Raw genomic sequence first — 18845 nt, 5'->3', positions numbered from 1 at the left:
GGTAGTTACGAGGGAGGGAAAAATACTTCTGTTGCCGAAAACGCCTGCTTCTCATATGATGTCAAAATATGGTTACCATACGTGTGTTTGGTTAGAGAATTGGGTACGGTATACCAAGAATGATGGCGTGTTAGCTTTTCCAGAAGGAGGGTCTTTTGATTTGGCAATTTTGAGAAATTTGAGAGACAAAATGATGAAGCTTGAGCCGAGACCTAGACCGACTCAATTTGAGGCATTGGTTGAGTGGGAAGATGAGATGCACGAATTGGAAAGTGAGAGATTTGGCTGACATATTAGACCAAGGGGTAGAGGTCAAAATTTATGGAGAGAAACTCATGAGGATAGAATGCGTAGATGGAGAGATAGTAACATGTGTGAGGGCATGTATCCAGTTAGATTAATAGATGAATATGAAGGACGAAAATGCACAGAAAAGAAAAAGAATGTGGAGGTAGCGAACCAAAGTTATGGTGAAAGTGAACCAGAGGATGCTATATTAGAGGAAATATTAAATAGAAGACCACCACCATATCAACCAAGTTCTTGATGGACTACTCCGAATGCTCCAATGGCAGAGGAAAGAATTTGTGAAACTCCAAGACAATCATCAAATTTTAGAGAGGTCCCTGAAAGAGTAGAAACAAGATATATTCCAAGTACACCGATTGGAGAAATAAGGATTACGCATACTCCTGTACAAATAAATGACTCGCACAAAACTGTGTTAAGTGCTGAAAAGCGAAATGATGTACAACCAGATATTTCTGATTATAAACGTTCTGCACGTGAACTGATTCAAAACCTTACTGAAAACATGGAAGCAGTAACTATCCCAGTTACAATAGGACCTGTAATACCAGTAGTTGAAAATCAAAGAATAAAAAAGCCAAGCTTGACAATTCCATTGTAACAGAGTTTACAAAAAGGAAAAGAAAATATTTATCCCGATTTGTCAGAAATAAGGCGGAATATCAATGTGAATCCACCAGAATTGACTTTTAATCAAAACTCGTTGTACAGATACCCGACAGGAGCAGAATCTGACTCTGCAACCCCAGAGAACAGTGTAAATAAACTAGATTTAACGGAAACACATGTAGGACCATCAGATAGAGAATTGAGTGACTGGATTAAAACTTTAAAATTAAAAGAACATGAATCAAAAGTGCTAGATGTAGCAAAACTAAAAGTAGATATGGAAGAATTAATTATTGGAACTATTGGAACAGACAGATTAAAAACATATCAGGATGATGAACTTATGTTCATGTGTAAAAGTATAACATGGAAGGCCAAAACAGTGTATGATCAATTGGAAGAATTGGCGAGTGAATTGGGAGTAGAATTTTCAAAATTTAAATCATTACAGAAATCATACAGAGTGGATTTTGCAGAAAGAGATATTGAGAACATGAATACTGCTGGAAGATTAGCACAAATAAAAGAATTGATTGTGCTGTTGTGAAAATGGGGAGATGTAAGTAAATGGAGGATTAAGTGGGCAAAGAAGAAGGAAGAAAATAGTGACAAATTCACATTAGCTTTTCCAATCAGGGAAAAAGAGGCAGTAACAACTGAGTTCCCCATGAGAGAAATACCTGGAGGAGGATATGTACATGTACCTTGGAGCAGACAAGATATATTGTCATTTACAAATGATTTTCCTAGGTTGAGAGAGAAACCAGTAGAATGGTATCGACAGGTAGACAGATTTGTAAAAGTGTCAAACGTTTTATGGTTTGATTTGAATGGATTGTTTGACATAGTAGTGCCAGCAGACTTATGGAAAGGATGCAAGATAGCTGTAGATTGTCCAAGAGAAGAGTTTCCTAGAGACAAAGTAACAGGAGCTCCATCACCAGATGTAATGCGAAAGTATGAACAAGTGATAGTATGGCTGAAAAATAAAATACCTCCAAAAGAAACTGATTGGGTAAAAATAGACAGGACTAAGCAAGAACCAAAATAATCTGTACATTCATTCTATGAAAGATTGTTGTTAGTTTTCAAACAGTATAGTGGTTATGAAGAATTAAATGAGAAAGACATGAGCCATTTTATGTATAGATTTGTATATGGTTTGAGACCAGAGATTTCAAATATGATTAGACACAGCATGATAGGATGGCAGTCAAGCTCAGTGGATAAAGTATTGAGGCAACCAAAATATTGTAGTGAAGAAATTGATGCAAAACAGAAAAAGCTGAAAGAAAAAGCCATGTGGGCACAAGTGAAGGTAGCGGAACAACAAGTGGCACAAATGGAGGGTAAGAATGTAGGGAATCAAGGAAATGTTAAGGGTAAACCCAAGTTAGTAAGGAATATTGATGAATTAAAAAAGAAATTCCCCTGTTTTAATTGCGGTAAGTTAGGGCATTGGAAGAAAGAGTGTAAATGTCCGCCGAGAGTTAATGCGGAAAATACATCATTGAATTCACAGGTGCAGTTTGAGGTAAACCAACAGCAATCGCAACAACAGCAGATAGCAAATCAGCAAAGTCAGGTGCCACAACCGCCACTGCCACACAGTCTAAACCAGCAGAGATACAGTGCAGAGACAGGATTCAGCGGAGGTGAACAGGTAAAAAGACTGCAAAAAGTGAATGCGTGTCCTCAGTATTGGATACAAGAGGAGGGTGGCAGTGAGTCGGATGAAAGTTTCTGACGGTGCCTGAGAGAGGAAGAAGAGTGAGTCCTTGGAGCCACTCTTGAGGTAGATCAGTCAGGTCCATTTGTGAGCGGGAAGGTGAATGATGTGGAAATAACGTTCCTAGTGGACACTGGTGCTACCCGTTCTACTGTTAGATCAGTGGAAATTCAAAATCTTCCTCTCTCGGGAGAGCACATCCAAGTTGTAGGTGTAGCAAATAGACAGATAAAAACTCCTTTAACAAAACCAGTCGAAATAGAAATTGGGACTTTCAAAGATATGCATCAATTTGTGGTATGTGACAGCAGTCCTGTTAATCTGTTAGGTAGGGATATTTTGTGTAAGAAGAATTGTGCCATATACTGTTCACCCGATGGCACAGAATTGCAAACCCCAGATGAAGATAGTTTGTATAAAATGACTATGCTCATGATCGAGGCAGAACAGAATAAGTTATTTCCTGTTTTTGACCGAGAAAATATTCCTGTTGAACTGAAAGAAGTAGTGAAAGAAGAAGTATGGGATTTCACTGGAAAAGATATAGGATTAATGAAAGGTGTTGAACCTGTGAAAGTTGCAATAAAAGAAGGTGCAAGTTACCCAAATATTCCTCAGTATAAAATGACTGCAGAAGTGATTGAAGGAATAACCCCAGTGATTGATAAAATGATTGAGCAGGGAATATTGAAAGAAATAGAAAGCAGTCCTTGTAATTCACCAATCATGGGTTTGAAAAAGCCTAACGGAACATTTAGAATAGTACAAGACCTGAGAAAGGTTAATAAAATTGTTGTCCCATGTTGTCCGATTGTTCCGAATCCAGCAGTGATTTTGTACCTAATTCCACATGAGGCAGAATGGTATACTGTGATCGACCTGTGCAATGCGTTCTTTACTGTTCCATTGCATCCAGAAAGTCAACCAATTTTTGCGTTCCGATTCCAGAATCGAATTTTAGCACGGTGTAGAATTCCACAGGGGTACACTGAGAGTCCATCGATTTTTAATCAGTCGCTAAAGAAATCATTAGAAAATTTGAACATGCCTGGAGAGTCTGTGTTGGTACAATACATTGATGATCTTTTGATTGCATCAAAAACGAAGGATGCATGTGTAACTGACACTGTGGTATTGTTGAATCATTTGGCTGAGGAGGGACATAAAGTGTCTCCATCAAAATTGCAGCTTTGTCAAAATGAAGTACAATATTTAGGTCACAAGATTGCAAAATGAATCAGACAGGTTACTACAGAAAGGATCAGAATGATACAAGATATGCAGCCACCTAAAACTCAAAGACAGGTGAGAATGTTCTTGGGAATGGTAGGTTATTGTAGACAGTGGATTAGTGGATTGTCATTGATTGTGCAACCATTACAAAGACTGACAAAAGCAGATATTAGAGACCCCATCGTGTTGACAAAAACAGAGATGGAAGCTTTTGAACAACTAAAAACAAAACTGTGTGAAGCACCAGCTTTAGGAATGCCTGATTATGAGAAAGAATTTGAATTGTAGTGTAGTGAGCGAGAAGGATGTGCATTATCAGTATTGATCCAGAGACATGGAAAATTGAGAAAACCAATTGCGTATTCCTCAGCTGTTTTGGACCCTGTTGCAAGAGCGTTGCCAGGTTGTCTGAAAGCAGTAGCTGCTACTAGTGTGAGTCTGGAGCAAAGTGAAGGAATAGTGATGGGATTTCCTGTGAGGGTGTATGTACCTCATTCCGTGGAGATTCTCCTCACTAGAGCCAAGACACAGTATATGACTAATAGTAGGATGACCCGCTATGAGAAAATTATTTGGGGAGCTGAAAATGTGACAATTATCAGGTGTGTAAATATTAATCCTTTCACATTGTTACCTGACACCAGTGAGGCAGAAGTGAAAGGTGAGCTTGATCACAAATGTTTGGATGTTCTTGAATATTGCACAAAACCAAGACCAGATATCAGAGATGAACCTTTGCCTGGTTCAGATTTTGTGATGTTTGTGGATAGATCATGCCTGAGAACGGAGAGCGGTATTCTAAGTGCTGCTTATGCCGTTTGTAGTGTAGCAAAAGTGTTGGAAGCATCTTGTCTGAAGGGAATTCATTCTACTCAAGTAGCAGAACTGATTGCTTTGATACGAGCATGTGAATTGGTAAAAGAGGTGAAAGTAACCATAGTGACCGATAGTCAGTATGGTTATGGAGTTTTTCATGATTATGGACAGCTTTGGTCTCAAAGAGGCTATTTGACTTCTGCAGGAACACCTATCAGGAATGCTGAGTTTGTGAAAACTCTGATAGATATAATTCATTTTCCTGAGAAAATAGTTGTTGTAAAATGTTAAGCTCATAAAAAGAGTGAGGATTACATTACCAGAGGAAATAATTATGTGGATGCAATTGCAAAGCATTGTGCGAAAAATCACATTTCAATCAACCGAGAAAAACTTGAAGAACATGTTCCGAGTCCTTTAAATGTAAATGTAAATGTGTTTCGATTTATATAGCGCACTTTAACCCAGGGGTCCCAAGGCGCTTGCTTAGGGAACCCGTCCTGGTATTCCCCTGTGAGATATCCCGGCCAGGTATCCACAAGGTGAAAGCCAGGCATCCCGCCGCGAGGGGCCATAGTGGAGATTAAGCAAGCTATTGCCCAGAGTCGCAGAGTGTGACCCCGTGAGTCGAGTAGGCACCGGTGCGAGAATTGTCGACTCCGTGGAATTTTTGAGCCCGAGACCCGCCGAGGCGGGGAATCGAACCCTGGTCACGGCCGATCTCCGCTTCCGGGTGTGCCGCCTCTAACCACTGAGCCACGCTTCTCCACTTTAATGCTAACAACTGTAGTTGAAACTTGGCAGGAAGTGAAACAGATACAGGAGGAGGCAGAAGCATAAGAAAAGGATATTTGGCTAAAAGCAGGGTGCAGACAAAGAGAGGAAGATGAAATTTGGGTTTCCAAAGATGAAAGACCAGTAATGCCCGATAGCATGATTTCAGATATGACCCGAATGTACCATGGTCAAGCCCACATTGGTAGAGATGCTATGATTTGTCTCTTCAGACAGACTTGGTATAATCCCAAGTTCAGAATGATTGCTGAAAGCTTGTGCCAAAGGTGTTTGGTATGTTAGTAATTTAATCCAAACAGGAGAACTGTTGTAAGTTTGAGAACCATAGGACGGGAGGCAGGTCCATTTACAAGGGTTCAGATGGATTTTGTGGAGTTGCCCCAATGCAATAGGCTTAGATATGTTCTTGTAATAATCTGTTTGTTCTCCCGATGGGTGGAAGCTTTCCCCACGAGGAGGAATGATGGGTTGACTGTTGCTAAACTGTTTTTACGTGAGATAATACCACGTTTCGGGTTCCCGGTGACAATTGAGTCAGACCGAGGCCCTCATTTCCAAAATGAACTTATGCAAATGATCTGTGAAGCTTTGGACATGCGCCAGAAGCTGCATTGTGCTTACAGACCTGAGGCTTCAGGAGTAGTGGAACAGGTGAATGGAACAATTAAAAACAGAATTGCGAAAATGTGCTTGGCAACAGGACTTAAGTGGCCAGATGCTTTGCCGCTTGTTTTAATGACACTAAGAAGCATACCTGACAGGAAGACTGGACTAAGTCCACATGAGATTTTGATGGGCAGGGTGATGAGGCAGGCCTATGTACCTGTTGATAAGTTGTTGACAATTAATGATGACATCATACTGGATTACTGCAAAAATCTGCCTGATGTGGGAACTTCTGTGCTCCACCAGGTGGGAACTGAGTCAAATTACAAAGAGAAAAATCCAGCTCATGATCTAGTCCCTGGAGACTGGGTTTGAGTGATAGTACATCGCAGAAGAAACTGTTTGGTGCCTCGGTGGCAGAGACCACGTCAAGTTATATTAGTCAGTACTACTGCAGTCAAGTGTGCTGGTCTGAAGAGGTGGGTGCATGCAAGCCATACCATTAGTGTGCCTGCACCTGAATACCCATACGACAGTGAAAGTACAACTGACTCTGATTCTGAAAATTGACAGTGTATTGAACAAAAAGAAACCTGCTAAAGAGATGGGAGAATATTTTTTAGAATTAGATGAGTTGACACATGAATATGCTTTTAATAATAATTTAACATGTAAAATGAGAACAGAAGAGAAAACATTCCTGAATATGGTTGAAGAAAGAAGGGTTGCATACAAACGAAGTGAAAAAGTAAAAAATGCGAAATCCAAATATTGGACATTTAATGATGAAAATCTTGATGAGAAAAATGTAAATGTAGCTATAAATATAGATACTCCAATGTTATAGAAATTCTGTATTAGAAGAGACAATACCATGTATGATAATTATTTTGTGGGTGCAAGTCAATGCAAGGATACCTATAGAATTTTAGGGGGTTGGGGATTTAAAGGAGGAAATTATCCTGTTTTTCCGGCAATATATTTTATTTGTGGGAATAGAGCTTACTATAGGTTACCTGACCACTGGTATGGTACCTGTTATGTGGGCTTGGTCTTTCCTAAAATGTTTCATGTAGATAGAGGTACTAATGGAAAGCATGAGATAGGTAAAGTATTATGTCGAAAAAGAAGAGAGAGTGTGATGGAAATAATAGGTGATGTTTTCGGAGCACTGATACCAGCAGTGGGAATTTCGTTTAATGCAAATAGAATCAGAAAATTGTCCACAATAGTTTATCGTCTGTCAACAGACACCGCAGGAGGATTCCTGATGGTTGATACTGAAATGGTTGCTATGAGAGCTATGGTAGTGCAAAATCGACTTGCCCTTGATATAATTTTAGCAAAAGAAGGAGGAGTCTGTGGAATTTTAAGAGTGCAACATTGTTGTACTTACATTCCTGATAAAAGTCAAAATCCTGAGAAGTATATTACAAATATTACAGATTTACATAGGGAACTTGAACCACTGGAGGTTGAAGGTGTTCTCAAAAAGTTGGGTAAAAGTTTTACAGCAATTAAGCATTGGTTCCAATAAATAGGTAGTTCAATTATAGGTAAAATACTAATTCCAATAACAATTTTAGTGATAGTGATTTTCCTGATAAGATTATGCTGTATATGCAAAGGTAGAAGAGATTTTAGAAAGGCAATACAGAAGACAATTCAAGAAAGAAATGCAAGAGAAAGAGAAAAGAATGAAATAGAAATGGAAGAAATCAGAGACAATTTTTAAAGATTCAGAAGAGAAAGATACTAGAGTGTAGATCATATTAATATAAGAATTCAAAACATGTTCTGCTAAATTTTTCAAAATTTTGAGAGATGTTTTGGTGATAAAATCACCAGATGAGGGAATTGATGGAGCAAGGTGGAAAAACAAAATGCTGTGTACCCCTTGTAAAGTCAATGTTCCATAACATTAACAGTTACTAATGGTGTGTTGTGATGAATTAATCAACAATAGTATAAGATGCACGCACATGAACACATGGGAATACTAATTTGCCAGCATGAAGCAATATAATTAACTAATTTGTATTGTTATTGTGATGTGAATTAATGCACAGCTTAAATATAAATAAACGCAGCATAAATGTGCTTATTGTACACGTTATTGTGCCAGAAAGTCGTCAGGTATGTAAGTATGAAACACATTTATGTGGCTTACTTGCTAGGTAATAACTAATCGGGAAACATTAGTACGATGGGAGGTAAACAGAAGGGCTTTAGTTCCATAATTAACATGAATTTGTGTTTGTTTCTACGATAGTTTCAAAAGTGGCCTCTGAGGCCTAACGAAAACATGGCTGCTCGGGTAAACTGCGAGCAAGTGCTGGACTGCGCATGCGCGCCCAAAGCCTGCAAGTGAGAGTGAACTGCCTGTGCTCGGATGGGAAGTTGAAGGCTACTGTGCCCTGGAAGTCAGGATGATTGCCAAAACATGGACATTCGAGTGTTCTGAACGTGGGAAAGAATGACCAGAGACTGTTTAAAACAAAGCTTTATTATTAATTTGCTGATTCAATGTGAATTTGATGTTATAATGGTGAGGAGATGCTCACCCATCCCAAATTTGTCCAATCAGAACCCGAGTTGGTGGTGTTAGATACTTTTAGATAGATGAAGTTAGGAAATTAGTGTATAAAAACCTGTGATTTTGCTTAGAGGGGGTCGCTCTTTTCTTTTTCATCTCGAAGTGCTGTCGGATTGCAGATCGATTCCTGGATGTAAGAACTCTTTGATTTATTGCTTGTTTTCTTTGCAGGACTGAAAGATAAGATGAGGGTGTTAGTTAGGGATGTTAGGAGAGAATGAATTGGGAACTATCTGTTCTTTGCTAAACTTTCAACTGACTTCTGAAATAAATGACTATTTTCTGAGCTCAAATAAAATGATCATTTTGAAATATAATTTAAGTTTTACTTAATAAAGAATTAATAAATGCCTAAATGTCAGACATACTAAAGTTTGCTTATAATGAAGTAAGGTAAATGGAAAGTTAAAAGTTGGTCTTGTAATTTTTCCTACGCCTGGTTTTCTTTCTAGCAGATCCATTGCCACTATGGTGGTGTGTCTGAATAAAATTCATGTTTGTTAAAACCATGGTAAATTGTTTAAAATATAGGTAAATAAATGACTATTTAAATAGGTTTAGACACTCCGCCAATGCTACAGCATTACTCCTTGGTTATTTTCACCAATCCCTGAAGTTGAATTAAATGAGTAGAGAAAGTATGCAGTGTTATGGGCCCCACTGGTGAATGAATGCGTGTTCGGAGGTTTCAGGGGAATGGTGATGTAGAAATAATTTTTGGAGTTCCGCTGAAGCACACAAAGTTTGGAAATATGCCTAGGACTGCTTAAAAAGGTGCTAACAGTCCAGAAAAAACTGTCCTAATTACATGTACAATACCACTCATATCAGACATGTTTAAGATATATCCTAACATTTCCGTGAAATGTTTAGGGCAGTTTGTTGTTAAAAGGGCATGTATCTCTGCAGAAGTCCTTTCAACTTGCAGATTATACGTCTCTTTGGCCGAGGTCAGTGGCACAGATTTCTGTAAAAGAATGGCTTTCAGTCTAGTAAAGTATTTAATTCGTATAGAAGAGATGTTTAGTGATGGCCATAACGGCGACACCCCGTCTGTCTTTGTTTTATGAAACAATACTTGCATACAGCAAGTGACCCTGGCTGACACGGTTACGAGATAGGCTATTCCTGGCAACATACCACAGCAGCTGTGATCATTAAACACAATATAACTTCCATTAGAAAGTTGCCTAAAAATTGGATCAATCACCGCAGCTGGTGAACCTCGCAGGTGGCAGGATAAGTTATTTGTGGATCCATCACAGGCCCTGTGTAAATTAATATCCCGACATATGAGTGAACCGCTTTGTGCATTTTCCCAATTTTTACCACTAAGAAATACTTCTTTCCCCCCACTACAACATCTGTCTGTATAAGGTAAATCCCAGGATGTCTTGATGTATTCTTTACTCAACCTTTCACATAGGCCTGCTGGTATATGTTTTAAGCAATACTGAAAATGGAAAATCGTCATAGGCAGAGTGATTGTACTGTGTATTATGCATTCTGTCGCTGGTTTCTCAGAAACAGTTAATGGCAATCTTTCCAGTTTTTCAATGCTCAGCACCGTATAGTCTGCTCCCCTTCGCTACGCTGACGGAGCATGCAAAGTAGTACAGTATCAAAACTGTGCTTAATCACGTAGCGTAGCATCTAAATTAACAATATTCTCAGATGCTTTGAAAAAGCAATTTTACATAATAAACAGCATATAACCAATTCACAAAAATGAACTTTGACAATGAAAACATTAGGTAATGAGAGAGCTGATGATTTTGGGGTCAAGGCACCAAGCAGATGCCTTGAACACAAAGAGCATAAACAAAAAGCACATTTTGTTGAACTTCAGTGGTGATCCCATCATTTTAGGACCACCCCAAGCACAGTTATTGGCAAAAAAAAACAATCCCAACCAATGGCCCTGCAAAGCATTATGGGACGAGATTAGCAGTGGCAGTGAATATTATAGTATCCAATATCAAAATAATTCTACAAAGAGCTGCAGTTGACCTAGTTGTTACTAGATGTCCCTCACGAGTCAAATGCAAAGCATTGAAATTATTCTTACATCAAGCTGCATTTCCACTGGTCGTCCCTAGATGTCCCTCATGAGTCAAATGCAAAGCATTGAAATTATTCTTACATCAAGTTGCAGTTCCACTGGTCGTCCCTAGATGTCCCTCACAAGTCAAATGCAAAACCATTGAAACCCTTTCATCAAGCATTTGCATTTGACTCGTGAGGGACATCTAGTAACCACCAGTTGAACTGCAGCTCTTTGTAGAATTCTTTTGATATTGTATACTATATAATATTCACTGCCCACTGCTAATCTCATCCCATAATGCTTTGCAGGGCCTTTGGTTGGGAATGTTTTTTTGCCAATAACTGTGTTTGGGTTTGTCCTAAAAGGATGGGACCACAACTAAATCGTTCAATAAGATGTGCTTTTTTTGTTTTCAATTTAAAGTAAAGGAGTTAGGTCCTTGAGATGTGGGAATGGCTGGACCTTATTATATATGTTTTCTTTAGAAAATGCCAACCCACTTTGTTTGATTTGCTCTGAGTTATAAGCAACAGATCAATATTATTTTTGATATGTTAGGTATATTTATTTTTACCTTTTCTTTAGATTCTCTTTAAAAAAATCATTAGTTTATGTCAGAAAGACAACACAACATATATAGCACATATATAAATCAACTTATACAAAACATTTACCAAAAGACATTATTACATAAATATACATTCACTATACACAACATGACTTATGCATTTCTATTTGTAACTGTTCCAAAGGCAAATATCAACTCCTCGCCTTATTAACCATCAGTGATTTAAAATGATAAGAACAGTAGTGAACAAAGTCACGATCAACCAGAGATAATAAACAATAGTTCTGTGAGTCAATAATTATGAATATTTCTAGTTTTTATCTCCGTTCTGCCGTTTTGGAGTAAGTTGATGGTCTTACTTTCTGTATCCTTTTTAACATATCTTCCAGTTATTACTATTCCCAAGGTAAATACAAGAGTCAAACAAAGTAGAAGAAACAGTACACCCAACACAATCCAAAGTTCAATCCATGGTGAAACCAGATAAGTCTTTTCCAATTTATGCAAAAGGTCTGTTGATCGTTCTTTAAAAGTTCTCTTTACTGGCGTTGTTTCAGGTTCACTGGGATCCTCGGAAAACGTATCAAAGTTAATGAAATAGCCAGAGGCAGTTCTGTAAATTGTAGGAATTGCATCAGGATTCGTGGAAATCGCTGGAACCCCTTGATCACTTGTCATATTTGTATAGTCAGATGCTATTTCATTGTAGACAGGTGTTTCTTGACGAACTGTTATTTGGGTCTCAAGAGGTACAAGTTCCATTGCTTTATTGCATAGTCCTTTTTTCGTTCTGCAGATTTCTCAAAGGTGATGATGAGTCTCTCAGTTTGAACCTCTTGGATAGTAGCAAGATTTGGGCATCTGCTACATCTTTGGAGTCCACTTGGCCTACTACTTATGATCGGCCACATGATGTGGTTTGACCAGGTCGATGGACACAACCCTTTTCTCCTTTTTAACAGCAAGGGGCGTTAGTAAAACTGTTCTTGATCTGTGGACTGCTAGGACAGGTACTGGTTGTCTGTAAGAAGGCCCAAATTCCTTCTTGTCCATGATCTTTTCTCTGACTAGATCCCCAATCTTTGGAATCTAGGCAGGCCTTGCTGGGACGGGTGGTTTCTCTTCAGTGGTCGTTGGCTTCAGTAATACGTTGCTTTGGCTTTTCCTTATTTCATTTAAGTCCTGCAAAACCGCCAAACGATCTTTGATATTAAAGGGTTTTTGTTCTACCACTGAAGTGTGACAATCGAGGTCCTCAACAATCATTCTAGTTCCAAAAAGGATTTCATATGGAGTGATTCCCCCTAGAGAACTTCTTGACAGATTGTTAAGACTACGTTGGACACCTATTAAATGTTTGACCCACCCGTCACCCGAGCCTAATACCCTAGCTGTTATAGATTGCTTTATGTCCCGGTTTTTTCTTTCCACTACCGAAATTCCCTCAGGGTGGAATGGACTAGAATACAGCAATGCAACGCCCAGATTGGCCATGGCCTCCTTGTAAGCTTTTGAGCTAAACGCAGAACCCTGGTCAGAATGTAGTGTGCCGACTGTGTATGTGCCGATAAAGACTCGCAAATCTTTCATAACAGTTTGAGCGTCAGCCGAGCACTGAGACCACATCCAAATGAATCTGTCCTAATAGTTGTGGGACCGCATTCATCCATTGGGAAGTCTGCATGTAGATAGTCTAAAGCTGTCTAACAATGGTGTCTCTACTGGGCTGGCTACACTGTAGTCAGGTATCTGTCGGCGATCTCTGCTGCGATCTCTGTTGCAGTTTTGGCAGTTAATTACAAACGTGTGAATGTGACCATTCATCCCTGGCCACCAGTACGTCTCTTTTAATTCTAGTATAGATTCAAAGATCCCCTGATGTATCAGACCCTCTCCCAAATGTGCTTTGTGTAACACGACAACCTGCTGAATCTCTTGAAACACAGAATGGGTTTGTCTGGAAGTGTATTTAACTGGTTCGCTTCTTTCCTCCAAAACAGATCCCAAAGATTCAAGGTCAACCAATCCCTGTCCTTCCCCTCGTCTGTCACTCTGGGAGTTCCTCAAGGCTCCTCCCTCTCTCCCACCCTATTCAACCATTTCATGGAACCCCTCACTGATCTTCTCAAACCTCTCCAAGATACACTTATACATGTATGCTGACGAACCCAAATTTACATCAAAATTCACTCTCTGGAAGACATCAAATCACTCAACTCCACACTACAAAAAACCAAAATCTGGCTGACCGAAAACCACTTGTTAGAAATGGGATCCCTGGCTGGCCAGGGCTTGTGCCAAAGTCAGTCAGAGACCACCACTTCCACGTCAGGGCAAGGGAGTTACACGCCAAGATAACCCCTGCTCACCCTCTAGGTAACGTGGCGCGAGCAGTAAGGCTAAACTCGGAGGCAATGTGAGTTAAGTGTTTGCGCGCGCACCAAGCAACAACACCCAAGTCCCACCACAAAGGAAACACCACACAAGGTTATATATAAAAATAGCCTTTGTATTACACCAAAACACATTAGATAACAAGCATTTACAGCAGCATTAAAGTTTGAGTTATTGGCATTGTGTATGACAATGCCAATAGTTATACGTTTTGCAAATGTGACACCTATAGCATTTGTAATGCCATATGTGTTGTATTTACGTGATTTAGATGTATTGATATTACAAATAACAATGGCTTTTACTTGTTTTCAATAATGAATACTTACATAAAAGTTATTGTAATTGAGTCGGTGGCAGGGTGAAGTGGGTGGGGCAGCAAGTTGAAGTGGAGAGAAAGGAGGGTGAAGTTGGGAGAGAGGAAGGTGAGACAGAACATGCCTTGGAAGCACATCATACGCTTCCAAGAGAATCCAGAAATAAAGTTAAAACCTAATTCTTTATCCATAAAGCTTACTGATGCAAAACTTCAGCTGCCTTCAAATGTTGGCCCTTCATTGCCTACTATGCATGAACTTGCGATCCGCATCCTTTCAGCGGACATAACAATGGTCCTTCAAGAGGCTAAATATGGCACAGACAATCCTGTAATGTTCAAGGCCTGTAACTCGTGAGTATCCTTAGGCCATGGCTGTAAGCTAAAATTGCTTCCAAGACCCTAAAGGCCGCCCAGGTAACCAGCTTTACGGGGGGTGGGGGTATGGAGGGGGGTTGCAAAGAAAGCCAGTAAAGGACCTTTCTTCCATTACACCGCCCAAAGTAAGGTGAGGTGTTTTTGCCATAAGAACTTTGTATGAATATATACATAAATAAATATATGTATTTGTGCTTACATACATAAAAACATATATGCTAAGTGCTACGTTTAGGAACACTCAAACTAAAATGCAAGGGAATCAGCATACCAACTCTACGAATCAAGGAACGCAATTTATTATCAGTTTTTCAATTTCTCCAAATTTTGCAATTGAAGGTTAAAACAGTGAAGCACTTCTTTGTATCGGTTTACTGGAGTGACACTTTAATTGTGAAACTGCATCGTCAATAGGTAAGAGCAGAAAGTGGCAGGCTGGAGACTGCTTGTAGGGTTAAACAAGCAGGCTAGGGGACGGTTTAGAGTGTGTAAAGTAAATATTGAACTGGGTTTAGGTCTTTTTTACATTAAATATTAAAATGTGAATTCACTTTTTTATTGATCTTTGTACGTTTTTATATTTGTTAACAGTTCTGTGAACAAAAGTGTTTCTGGTGTGATTTTTCGGCCTAAGCGTGAGTTCAAATGTTTTCTCAAATAAATCCAAAAATCTAGCCTGATTCAGCCTCCGTTAATGTGTTGCCGATAGTGTCACGTGACTTCCCTACCATCTCCTGCATGTCCTGCTGCCTGCAATGTCGTAATGCAAGAGGATGTTCCTGAAAGAACTTTACAATCTACTTCAGCAAATGTGACTTTGCCTATTCACTGAATCAACAGGTGTGAATGAAAAACTCCGACTCATAGGTTCACAATAAAGTTAACAGAAACGCCAGGGCTGCAGCAAGCACCCCCACCTGCAGAGACACGCTTTGAAGCGGTGGGCGGCGGGCAGCCGGCTCTCAGTCACTCACGCCTTCTCTATGAAACTGGCTGACAAGTGACCCAGACTTTGTTATTTCTCACGAGACGTCTTATTTCCTGTTTGCACAAATTACACAGAGTGCCGAGGAGTAATGGTATTAAAAGAAACAGGAAGCAGAACATCTGAGCAGCTGCTTACACCAAGAGAGTTCCTCTACAGATGTTCCAAATGTTTTCAACTTAATCCCTTCTAAACAGTTCCCTTGGGCATTGTTTTATGCAGCTCATGCAAAAATGTGTACTCTGCCAGTGGCAGAAAAAGTGAAAAATACGTGCATGGGCGCTGTTAAATGTCATCCCATCTGGGGCCGAGTCTTGAAGGTGTGCGCTTGGGACGGACGCAGCTGGGCGCCTCATTTAAGCGCTTTCACTGTCATGTGTACCTTTAACTCGGAATTTCTCAAAGATGGTGGATAAGCTGCATTGCCCACAGTTTGGAAACAGTGAGCATTATTGCTTCTCTCTGTTTCCCAGCGTTGCTGCCTGCAGCTCGTGTACTGTGAGAAACTCATAGTTAAATGCATGTACCTTAGAGAACGGAAGAGCAGCCCTCGCCGTGCTCTGCTCCATCGCTGCTGTTCATGCTACCTGCCTATCTTGAATGCCACTTTTCTTTCAATTGTGTTCACCCCTTGCGTCTCTCTCTGCACCAATCAAACATACAGTAGTGTCGGCATCACACATATAGTAGTGTCGGCCCCGTCTCTCAGTATACTGTCATACATTTTTTCAGGCTGTCTCCATAAGCATTGCCTCGCTCACTGTCTCTGTCCATTTTAGCCTCGCTCAGCATTCTCCTTCTCTGTCCATCCCCCCGTTGTCTAGCTGCCTCTCTTCTCTCTCTGTGTCTCGTTGTATGTCTGCCCATCTTCCTCTAGCCTTTCCTGCCTCCCGTTCTCTCCACTACACCCTTGTTGTCTCTATGGTCACAGCTGTATGACTTTATGTTTTATATGTCCCGGTCAGCTTGCGTGCCTCACCCTGTCCTTGCCACTGCCCAGGTAAATCAAACCTTCCAAAATAAACGAAACCGTGTGTTTCCTGTCCCCCTTGCAATGGGACATATTCTACATGTCTCCGTCCGATCCCTCAGTCCTCCCCCGTTTTTGTGCGCTGCCTCTCCTGTGTGGTAGATTTTCCTGGGTAATTTGTGCTGGCATGGTTTGAATGAGTCTGGGTGAGCGGAAACACAAGCTGCGTTTTCTTTGCAGTGCATAAAATTATGAAACGTAACACATTTATGAACAACAGAGCGGTATCATGCAGTGCAGCCCTGGTGAAAAGCAAAACAAGCTAGAGGGTACTTTAAATCAAACATGGCAAACACTATTCATTCATAGCCCTTTCATTCCTAGTCGGCACAAGTGTGCAAATTTGCAATACGATGGAGAGCGGACCGTTCCAACTTTTGAATTTAAGAATTGGGGCATAGCACATTAGTTGCACTTATTTTTCCCACATTCCAACTCGAGCAAACTCGGTTTTTACACCGTCTGCCTACATGATTTGTGCCAGGTTTACCAGTGAGAATCATGGAGGCAAACCCTGCAGGCACGCAGGAAGCACCAGAGTTGGTTTCTTGATCTGGGTACACATGACTGGTTGCACTGAATCAGCAATTGTGCCGGACTAGGAATGAGGGCCTTTTGACTGAGTAAAACGATGATAATACTGAAAATGGATGGGCACATTATCTGACTTCTGTTTTAGCGCAGTTAGAGAAAGGCTGCATGGATTACATTACCTAACGTGGAGGTGAAGAACACTGGTTCTGATCCATTCCCAACACATGACCCACAACCAGCAGATATTGGCCGCCCAGCCAGCCCTTCATCTCAGCGAACCTGCTCCTGTACTCCCCAGCTGGTCGTGTGGTGCGCGTGAGGAAAACTACCGTGGGGCAGGACTTCCGTTTCCTGCTGGAAGCTCGCGCCCACGGAGTGCCTGGCCAGGAGAGGCGCAGTGGTGACGCGGGGCTCCCATGCCCGAGGGAGAGCCTCGCGGTGGCGGCTGAAGTCCGGAGTGGCGGTAAGTGGGCCGGGGGGGAAGGGAGGAGGTGCGCTCGGTGCACTTGTGGGTGTGTGTGTGCGCGCGTGTGTATTCGATGGCAGGGGTGGGTTCTCTGTATGTGTGGGTGCTTGCGTGCATGGGCGCTCATGTGTGTGTGTGTGTGTGTGTCTCTGTGTATGCGCATGCGTGTGTGGTGTTGGAGATTCCCAGCAGACAGCAGCTGAGCGCGTTCACGAGCGCGTGGCCCGCTCAAATCGCCTCCTTGAAGAGGCAATGCGCGCGGCCAGGTGCTGTCTCCTGGGAAGCAGACCCAGCGACAATAGATCTCTGGCGGACACAGCGCTTACGCGCTGTTAAACGCCACGAGACCTAAAAACACACAGTTTACAATGTGCCAACAGGCACGGGCAGAATTTACAGGGGATATGTACAAGACAGGGCCACATGGACCACTGTCAGGAATTTGCACTTGTAATCTTAGAATACTCTTCAGAAATAGCACTTCGCACATAGAATATAAATCACTGTAGCACAAAATAGAACATAAAGTACACAACCAGTAATCAATGGTACCAGGTAAGTACCACCTACGCAACCCTAACCACCTTAGGAGAATATTACGCAGGGAACTAGGACCTCACTAGCAACACCTGTACTAGGAGAAAACAACCACCTAAGTATCACCATACATTTAGGGGTATAGGCATAGGAACATTACACATGATGCATAAACATTCAGAGGTGTAGGGAAGGAAAACACATGATGCATAACATACATTCAGCGGTGTAAGAACATGGCACATGACGCATCAAAACACATTCAGAGGTGCAGGAAAGACACATGATGTATGAAAAACACATTCAGCGGTGTATTAAAGAACAATTGCGCAGAAATCACCCTAGGCTACACCCAGTGACTGTCCCAAATGTCAGGGGCCTAAACGGAGCAGCTGCCCACTAAGTGTTGGGCTTTGCAAAAACAACAGGCGATGGACCGAATGAGGATCAATGTCACACATTCAACCCAGTCAAAAGATCTGGGTCCTAATCCATCGTTTTTTTGCACTCCACACCACCCTGGGTTAGACAATGGCGATATGCAAATCAGCTCTGACCCTGTGCCCCATGGGAACAGTCCAGTCCGAACTACAAAAGCCATGTCCTTCCCAGAACGGAATCAAGCATCCGAGGACCGGACCGGTTTCGAGGTAACACCTCTCATCAGCCCGGCTAGCTTGACTCCAGTGGTGTGGAGTGCCTGGGACCCACGTCTGGGCATCCCCAGTACACTTATAGCGAGTTTGCAAAAACAACAGGCGATGGACCGAATGAGGATCAATGTCACACATTCAACCCAGTCAAAAGATCTGGGTCCTAATCCATCGTTTTTTTGCACTCCACACCACCCTGGGTTAGACAATGGCGATATGCAAATCAGCTCTGACCCTGTGCCCC

The 18845-nt window shown here is 41.2% G+C and overlaps 1 pseudogene; it reads left to right on the top strand.

Moving 5' to 3' along the window:
• The first annotated feature begins 814 nt into the window (after positions 1 to 814).
• Positions 815 to 14376, top strand: LOC147736993 (uncharacterized; annotated as a pseudogene).
• The last annotated feature ends 4469 nt before the right edge of the window (positions 14377 to 18845 follow it).

The sequence above is a fragment of the Lissotriton vulgaris genome, chromosome 1_1 (genome assembly GCF_964263255.1).
Source record: "Lissotriton vulgaris chromosome 1_1, aLisVul1.2, whole genome shotgun sequence".
Classification (NCBI taxonomy): domain Eukaryota; kingdom Metazoa; phylum Chordata; class Amphibia; order Caudata; family Salamandridae; genus Lissotriton; species Lissotriton vulgaris.
Note: the sequence above shows the minus strand (reverse complement) of the source record. Positions and strands in the feature narration are given on the sequence as shown.